The 8,937-nt window shown below is 44.9% G+C and overlaps 1 pseudogene; it reads right to left on the bottom strand.

Annotated features, from left to right (window-relative positions):
- Window positions 1-5,744: 5,744 nt before the first annotated feature.
- Window positions 5,745-6,724, bottom strand: LOC123071449 (gamma-gliadin-like; annotated as a pseudogene).
- Between the last annotated feature and the right edge of the window lie 2,213 nt (window positions 6,725-8,937).

Raw genomic sequence — 8,937 nt, 5'->3', positions numbered from 1 at the left:
GTCCACTCTAGCGTCTGTTAGCCCAGGAGGGGTGGAGCTGGTGTCGCCACCGATGTCGTTCAGCGACAACGTGCTCGACGCGGTAGACGACGTAGAGCGTGAGCACCGTTTCCGCACCTTGCAGAACGTGCTGGATTTCGGCCCGGCGGACGACCCAGATGAAGAGCTCCACTTGCTGGCTGCTGAGGAGCCGAGCTCGTTTACTGAGGCAGACCAAGAAGCAAGTAGGCGGGGCGCCATGATCGAAGAGTTGAGCTCGATCGAGGACAATCAAACATGGCAGCTCACATCTCTCCCTCCAGGGCACCGCGCCATTGGCTTGAAGTGGGTCTACAAGGTCAAGAAGGACCCGCGCGGGGAGGTACTCAAGCACAAAGCTCGGCTCGTGGCGAAGGGCTATGTACAGCAGTACGGCATCGACTACGAGGAGGTGTTCGCTCCAGTAGCGCGTCATGAGTCAGTGTGGGTGTTGCTGGCACTCGCGGTGAACGCGGGCTAGGCCCTTCATCACATGGACGTCAAATCGGCGTTCCTGAACGGCGAACTCCAGGAGAAAGTCTATGTGCGGCAGCCGCCGGGATTTGCGTCGCCGGCAAGGAGCATCTCGTCCTGCGCCTGAACAAGGCCTTGTACGGTCTGAAGCAGGATCCCAGAGCGTGGAACACCAAGCTGGACACTTGTTTAAGCAAGCTGGGGTTCACGCGCTGTCCGTCAGAGCACGCGGTGTACGTGCGGGGCACGGCGACCACACGCCTCATCGTGGGCGTGTACGTGGACGACTTGGTGATCACCGGATCCGACACAGAAGAGATCATCAAGTACAAAGGAGAGATGCAGAAGCTGTTCAAGATGTCTGATCTGGGTCTGCTAAGTTTCTATCTCCGAATTGAAGTGAAGCAGACAGAGGATGGCATTGTCATTACTCAGAGCGCGTACGCATGGAAGCTCCTAGAGAAGAGTGGCATGGCTGGCTGCAAGCCCTGTCACATCCCCATGGAGCCCCGCTTCAAGCTATCAAAGGAGAGCACGACGCCGCCAGTGGATGCGACGGAGTACCGCAGCATCGTCGGCAGCCTGCGCTATCTGGTGCACACGCACCCTGACCTGACCTTCTCGGTTGGGTACGTTTCGCGCTTCATGGAGGCACCAACTGAAGAACACCGCACCGCCGTCAAGCACATCTTTAGGTACATCGCCGGCACTCTGCACCTGGGCTGCAAGTATGACAGAGGAGATGGTGAGCCTGAACTCACTAGGTACAATGACAGTGACCTTGGCGGCGATGTGGACACATGCAAGAGCACCTCCGGCACCCTGTTCTTGCTCGGAGGAGGAGTGATAACCTGGCAGTCGCAGAAGCAGAAGATTGTGGCACTCTCCAGCTGCGACTCAGAGTACGTCGCAGCAACCACAGGAGCCTGTCAGGGAATCTGGCTCACGCGCCTGCTCGGCGAGTTCAGAGAAGAGGAAGAGAAGACAGTGAGGCTCAAGGTCGACAACAAATCCGCAATCTCCCTTGCAAAGAATCCTCTGATGCACGATAGATCGAAGCACATCGAGCTCAGGTATCATTTCATCAGAGATTGTGTGGAGACAAAGAAGATTGAACTCGAGTATGTGGCAACAGAGTTTCAGCTTGCAGACATGCTCACCAAGCCCCTTGGTCGCGTTCGACTGCAGCAGCTACGCTCAAGCATCGGCATGATCGAGACAATGCCCTGAACGTTCAGTTTAGGGGGTGATTGTTGGGTAAACTTCAATGTTCAGGTTTAGGGTTTTAGGTGTCGATAGTTTCAGTTTCGTCAGTAGTTTCAGTTTCGTCAGATAAGCCCGAGCTACGACTCGGTTTTGGTTAGATTTTTTAGCGGTGCCCTGACCCGATCGTGGGATGGCACGAGTGCATGGTCAAGGCGCCATGGCGGGCAAAGTGCGAGGGGCGCTGGGATGGCGACGTCCACTACTCGCACTAGCTCCGCGTTTTCTTGTAATTCGGTTGCAAACTCTGAATAAAGAGCAGAAACAGAAAAGCTGCAAGCAGTTCGCAGCGCAAAGACTCTCTCCCTCTCTCGCACCCACTCTCGTGTTAATCTCCGGTGATCGCCGAAGCCAGAGCCGTCGAGGTCTGCCTGACACAGCCGTGGGCTTGCCAGCCGCTGGCCTCGTACGTGCCCCGCCTACTCGCACACAATGTTCTCGACAAAATGACTGAGAAAATAAGAGGAAAATTAGAGGGGTGTGGTTATTTGGCAGCAAATATGAGGAGTCAAAACGGACACGCCCGCTCACCGCGGACGTTAGAGGGGTCAAATTAGTAATCTCCGACTGAAGTTGCTCTTAAGATATCATTCTATGAAATAAAAAAATAATGGAGTTTATTTCGGTGGCTGAAAATGAAATAAATTTCACAAGAAAATATTACTCCGCTAAATTTAGGAGAGTTGTTAGGTGCGGCCAAAACTTAGTCGATCCTAGTTTACTCCACTAATGTTTTACTCGGCCGATTACACCTCTAGTTTTTTAGGGGATCGGTTAGAGATGCACTTTACGTGAACAAATTTGGACTGGAGAATATACTTGGTACGCCCTCCGTTCCATAATATAGGTCGTTTTGGCAGTTCAATTTAAGCCGCCAAATGTCTTATATTTATAAACATAGATAGTAGAACATACACCATTTGTGTTGTAGTTTCAACTAGCATTAGTTGTTGGAACATAGATCATTTGGGTCTAATCGGGTTAAGACTTCTTTCAGTTTTCACTAACATTAATTTTTGGATGGGCTCAGGGATCTGTGGCTGATTTGTTTGAATTTGTATTTGTTCTGTCCTACAGATTTGTCAAAAAAATATCATAGTTTTATCATTATTACAGTTCGTATAAGGTAGAATATATTCTTTTGCTTAGTTTTAGTAGTTTGCTCTGGGTTATTTGGTCAACATTCTAGTCAAATATATATCCTACTATTTGTTTCCCATACTTGTCTTTCAAACTTTCCAGTAGTTATGTTGATTTTCAGCTTTAACTATGCAAGACACGAGCACAATAGTAAATTTGTTTAGGTCAAAACTATTATATCCTATTGGGTTATATAAATGTGTGAACATGTAACAGTTGGGGGCCTAAGATGTAAAAGACCATGTCTATGTAGAATACATAGAGAGGAGGCTGGATAAGGCGCTCCAGTTTTCCCCCATTTCAGTTGTTCCTTCTGCAATCTTCGAATCTAGATTTGTTCAATATTTCCTTGATTCAGAACATATCCTTCTAAGGAACTTCTACACGGAATGATTTCAGATATGTTTGGAGTCCATAACTGTAAATGTAATATTTGCTTTGTGTTCGTAGATTGAGAAGTCAATATCACAATGCAGGTTTAAAGAGATAACAACTGAGTTATTCTACAAGTAAAAGAAATTTCTACAATCAATATATTATATATAAAAACGAATTAACGGGTTACCAAAAAACAGAGAATATGCTAGAAAATCCCACAATAATTAGAAACATCTAACCGTTGATTTGGTGGACCACTATCATTAAATAGATAATAAAAGGACCAGATATAGAACTAGCCATTCCGGAGGGTCATATATCACACCTAAATCTATCTTTTTATACACTAAAAGTAAATTATGGGTTAACTAAAAAAAGAGAATTATGTTACAAAATTACACAAAAAATATAAACATTTTTTTTTTGCGGGTGGAAGAAAAAAAACTGAAAATATAAACATTCGATCATTCAATTTTATAGGTCATCACTGTAATTAGATCTGGACCATCAATTTTCATTTATTCCCACGGGCGCTCCCGCACCATACCAACGAAAAGACCACGGTAAAAAGACTTACAAAGAAGAAACCCTACCCATCCTCTCATATTGCTGCCGTGGTCCCATGACTGTTCGTGATAGCGAGGCTCTATGTCTCGGAAAATACTCACCAATGCTTTTGGCCATGGCCGGAGGCATCCGACGAGTTGTATGCGCAAGTATACGTACCTTGCTTACTTGATTCTTGCAGCCGGAAGGAAACAGACGCACCACAGCTTAACATCAGCGTGCCAACAGATTACATAAATTAATTGATGACATAATCCTCATGCACACTGGCGGTTTCAGATTTATGGGCTAATCCTTCCTGCACATTGGAAGTTTCAGCTTCAAGCACGTAGTAATTTTCAGGTAAACAAATATTTGATGCATGCACATCAGCCTCATCGGACAAGATGACTTGCAGCATGCACACGGCCAGCTGATCAATCTAGGCATCTGTCGAGTTGTACGCGCAAGTATACGTTCCTTCCTTGCTTGATTCCTGCGGCTAGACGGAAACAGCCGCACCACAACTTAACATCAGCAGGTCAGCAGATTACATAAATTAATTGATGGGCTAATCCTCATGCACACTGGAAGTTTCTGATTTATGGGCTAATCCTTTCTGCACATTGGAAGTTTCGGCGTCATGCATATAGTAATTTTCAGGTAAACAAATATTTGATGCATGCACATCAGCCTCGTCGGACAAGATGACTTGCAGCATGCACACGACCGGCTGATCGAGCTAGTTCCGGTCGTACCTACCCCTATAATAGCTAGCAGATGACTTTCTTTCGATTGGAGTCTCTATTTCTTTTATACAGTCATAAAACGCATGGTCTCTATATGTCTATGCCACAGTCAGGAAACCACGTAGGACAAGACCATGGTTGTGCCTCCCGGTGCAGGGCTGCCAACTATGAACTCAGTGCACCTGCAACTCAGGTAGATACTTGATTCATCAAATTCCCCAAGTCTTCAGTGACAATTAATATAACTTCTCCACATAGTTGACTAAATATTCACAAGCACATTTTATGGATGTTCCTCTTTCGAAAACAGTTCAAATGAATTGAACAAGATTATTAGTCTGCACAAAAAAATGAAATTTATTTTTTAATTAGAGAAATATAATATGAGAATGTTTGTTCTCAACAACTAAATGATATTGTCAATATTTATAATCGGTATTCATATGACTAATGACATTATAGATTTTTTACAACCGATTTTTTCCGTCAAAATATTATAACTCATGCGAGATTTCTGGGTTTCAAATGAGATTTTTCATGCGCAAAATAATATAAATTTCTAGCCCGCGCATCGAGCGGGCCACTGTGCTAGTTAGAACTAATTATACTTAAGCTTTGTTTGTCATCTGTAAATTGTTTCCATCTCTGAAACCATATCAAGAGTCTAATTGCATGTTTGGCGCTTGCTATTGTGACTCAATATTTGCTCTTGCTCATAACATGGTTTATCTTTTACCATGTGGCAACTTTAGTTTGATTTTCACCTCTTTGGAGTCCCCTAAAGAATTTCTTTTGAAAAATGCTTTGATGCCACCAAACTCAAAATTGCACCAGTGCAAAATTAGCCATATTAACATTTAGAGTGATGGAGTGTTTCTATTCAAGCGCTTGTTTTGGTGCTAAAATGGCACATTTACTTCTAGACATTGAAATACGTTGAATTATTATTGTGTGCGATATCCAGGAACTCGGAAACTGATAGCTACTCGGTCAGCCTGGGAGCAGTAACTAATATGTCAATCGACCTGTTAACTGCATTAATAGGTCGACCATTAATCGATAGATTAAATAGTAACCTGCCAGCACAAGCAGCTAGCTATTGATGTGTATGGCTAGGATTGCGATTAGGGACGAACATCGAAATAATTAAAAAGTGAATGAAATAGTGACAAGCAATGCTAGCAAACAAGAACTTTGTTTATCTTTTATTCCCAAGCTTGAACTAGCACCGGTCGGGGTCACACATGATGGTGCATGCCATTTTATTTGTCATCGTTACAACCATTGGTGCATCAGCTAAGCAACGATGATCCATCTACCTATTAGCATTTTTCATTGGCCACCAATGCCGGCAACTATGCTGGCAAATGGTGCGTTGATGGTGGAGCAGTTAGGTCGGACATACATGTTGCACATGTTTGGAAGGGTTCTCAATACCAATGACCTGATCACCTCATATTGAGCTGGTTGTTGAGGTTGGATGATGCCCTGTCCTGGACAAGCTGAAACAGTGGTCGCAGGATCTGTATGCCTTGTTGTTCTTGCTGCATGATGATGGCATGCACCACGCTATGGATGGCTGTGCACTGGAGCTGCCGAGGAATCTGTGCTAGTTGTTGGCAACATTGTTGCTGCATCACCTGGCAGTCACTTCGTGGCAAGATCATTGACACGAGGGACGACACTAATGACACGGGGTTGCATTGCTGCAAGAGGTAATTCTTGCAGGGGTTCATCTGTTGTTGTAGATATGGCTGAATCAACGGTTGTTGTTGCTGAGGGAATGATTGTTGCTTTTGTTGGGGCTGCGGGAATTGTTGTTGGGGCTGGGGAAAAGGTTGTTGTGGTTTGTTGTGACTGGGGAAATGGTTGTTGGGGTTGATGAGGCTGGGGGAATGGTTGTTGGGGTTGTTGGGGAAATGGTAGTTGGGGTTGTTGGGGCTAGGGAAATGGTTGTTGTGGTTGCTGGGGCTGGGGAAATTGTTGTTGTGGTTGTTGTGGTTGGGGAAATACTTATTGTGGTTGAAGGGGGGATGTTTGTTGGGGTTGGGGAAACGCTTGTTGTGGTTGCTGGGAGAATGGTTGGGGCTGGGAGAATGGTTGTTGTTGTGGCCATTGTACTTGGCCACTAGGGTCGACCTGTATATTGGCGGTGGCGATGGTTAGAGCCGCCGCAAAGATTGTGAGGATGAGTAAGGTCTTCATGGTGAATTTGTGTCAGCTATTACTTACTTGGATTTGATGATTGTGCTCTAGTTGTGTGAAGGATGGATTATGGTATGGAGCCTACATATTGCAGGCTCTTTTATAGCTACCATGGTTAGGTTTCTTTTCATTATTGCTTTCCTTTTTAAAAGTGATTCAATGCTTATCGAACTGATTATCTGGTTTGTTGTGTTCGGTGGCACTACATACAAACACAATTTTGGAGTGATCATCAAAGTTGCCTTTCTATTGTACATATCATCTAAGAGTGAGGAAAACATGATAATTAGCAATTACTCATCTTACTCACTTTACTTGTCAAACGATTATCTGGATTGCATTCCTTTTGGATCTAAGTTTGTCATGTTGTACAAGTTATTAGAAATAAACCAAATCTTCATAGCGCGACATGTTGTTCAGATAGATCAAGCTAGTACTCTTATGTTCGTTCTGGACTCTTGTTCTTTTTTAAACTAACTTGTAGTGTTGTATAGTAGGATGGTAAGATCAACAAGCTGATAGTAATGTTGTACACGTTCTCAATACATGACTCATCAAATTCTCCTTTTATGTCAAGGTTAGTAATGGTGTACACGTTATCAATACATGACTCATCATATTCCCTTTCAATGTCAAGGGTTGTAATTTCGTGCAAGTTATTAATAAATATTAGATTAGTACTGGCTTTGCACTTCTTAATTGATTCAAGTACATTTGAAGGTTTGTTCTGGCTTCAATTGATTAATTTATTGAACAAAGTTTTTATCTACTATTTTGTAATATTTGATGCATTTAATAAAAGAAGCAAGCAAGAAGAGGTGGTAAAATTGCTCATCAAGTCAGTCTTCTTGTTTGTTTAATTACGTAGTATCGACAGTTGACTCCTGAGCTTGTGAGCATATTTTTCCAAAATCAAAAACTACACTCAAGTTTTAACATGTTTCAAATGATTCACATTTTTTTTGAGGGTGTGTGTGTGTGGGGGGGGGGGGGGGGGGTGAAATAGGAACCTACATGTTGCCGGGTCTTGGTGTGACCTTAGTCGTTTTTCTCGCTTGCCCCCCACCAAGGACGTTCCCTCCACGGGAGCACGCGATATGAACACCTAGCTACTAGTGTGAGCATGGTGTGGCCCTTGCTGTTGGATTCCGCACTAGCACTCAGTCCGCTATGGCTGACGGCATCGACATTACCCCTGCCACCTTGTCCAACGGCCAAGAAGATGCCCCCCTCACGCGTTTGCTACGGGGTGTGGCCTGGGCCCTATGCTCGGACAACATCCAGGCCATCTCAACCATCTGCTCGTCCTGGGCTAGGCGCACCATTCCTACATCAACATTGGAGAAAATTCGATGAGATCAAACACTTTGGACTGACCAATGGCAAAAGAATATGCGAAAGATACAAGAGGTGCCGGTTTGGCCACACCGTACCTGACACCGGCCTTGTGATTTCGAAAGTTGGTGGCTTTACCTATGAGAAGTAATGAGGGAGTCCCCCTGATGGATTTGGCATCAAAAACTTTTCCCCGGATATCGGATGCATACCGGCTTTCCAAGCGTTGGATGCCACGGCTGAGAGCCACGTGCATAACTTGGTCCAAGTGTTGGGAAACGTAGCATGCAATTTCAAAAAAATTTCTACGCTCACGCAAGATCTATCTATAAGATGCATAGCAACGAGTGGGGGATAGTGTTGGGGAACGTAGCATGTAATTTCAAAAAATTTACTACGATCACGCAAGATCTATTTAGGAGATGCATAGGAACGAGAGGGGGAGAGTGTGTCTACGTACCCTCATAGACCGAAAGCGGAAGCGTTAGGTTAACGCGGTTGATGTAGTCGAACGTCTTCGCGATCCAACCGGTCAAGTACCGAACGTACGACACCTCCGAGTTCAGCACACGTTCAGCTCGATGACGTCCCTTGAACTCTTGATCCAGCAGAGGGTCGAGGGAGAGTTCCGTCAGCACGACAGTGTGGTGACGGTGATGGTGATGTGATCCGCGTAGGGCTTCGCCTAAGCACTACGACGCTATGACTGAAGGAGTAAACTGTGGAGGGGGGCACTACACACGGCTAAGAGAACAATTGGTGTGCTATGGGGTGCCCCTGCCACCGGATATAAAGGAGGGGAGGAGGAGGTGGCCGGCCAGGAGGGGCA

The sequence above is a fragment of the Triticum aestivum genome, chromosome 1A (genome assembly GCF_018294505.1).
Source record: "Triticum aestivum cultivar Chinese Spring chromosome 1A, IWGSC CS RefSeq v2.1, whole genome shotgun sequence".
Taxonomy (NCBI): Eukaryota; Viridiplantae; Streptophyta; class Magnoliopsida; order Poales; family Poaceae; genus Triticum; species Triticum aestivum.
The sequence above is the reverse complement of the archived record's forward strand: the minus strand, read 5'-3'. Positions and strand labels throughout refer to the sequence as shown.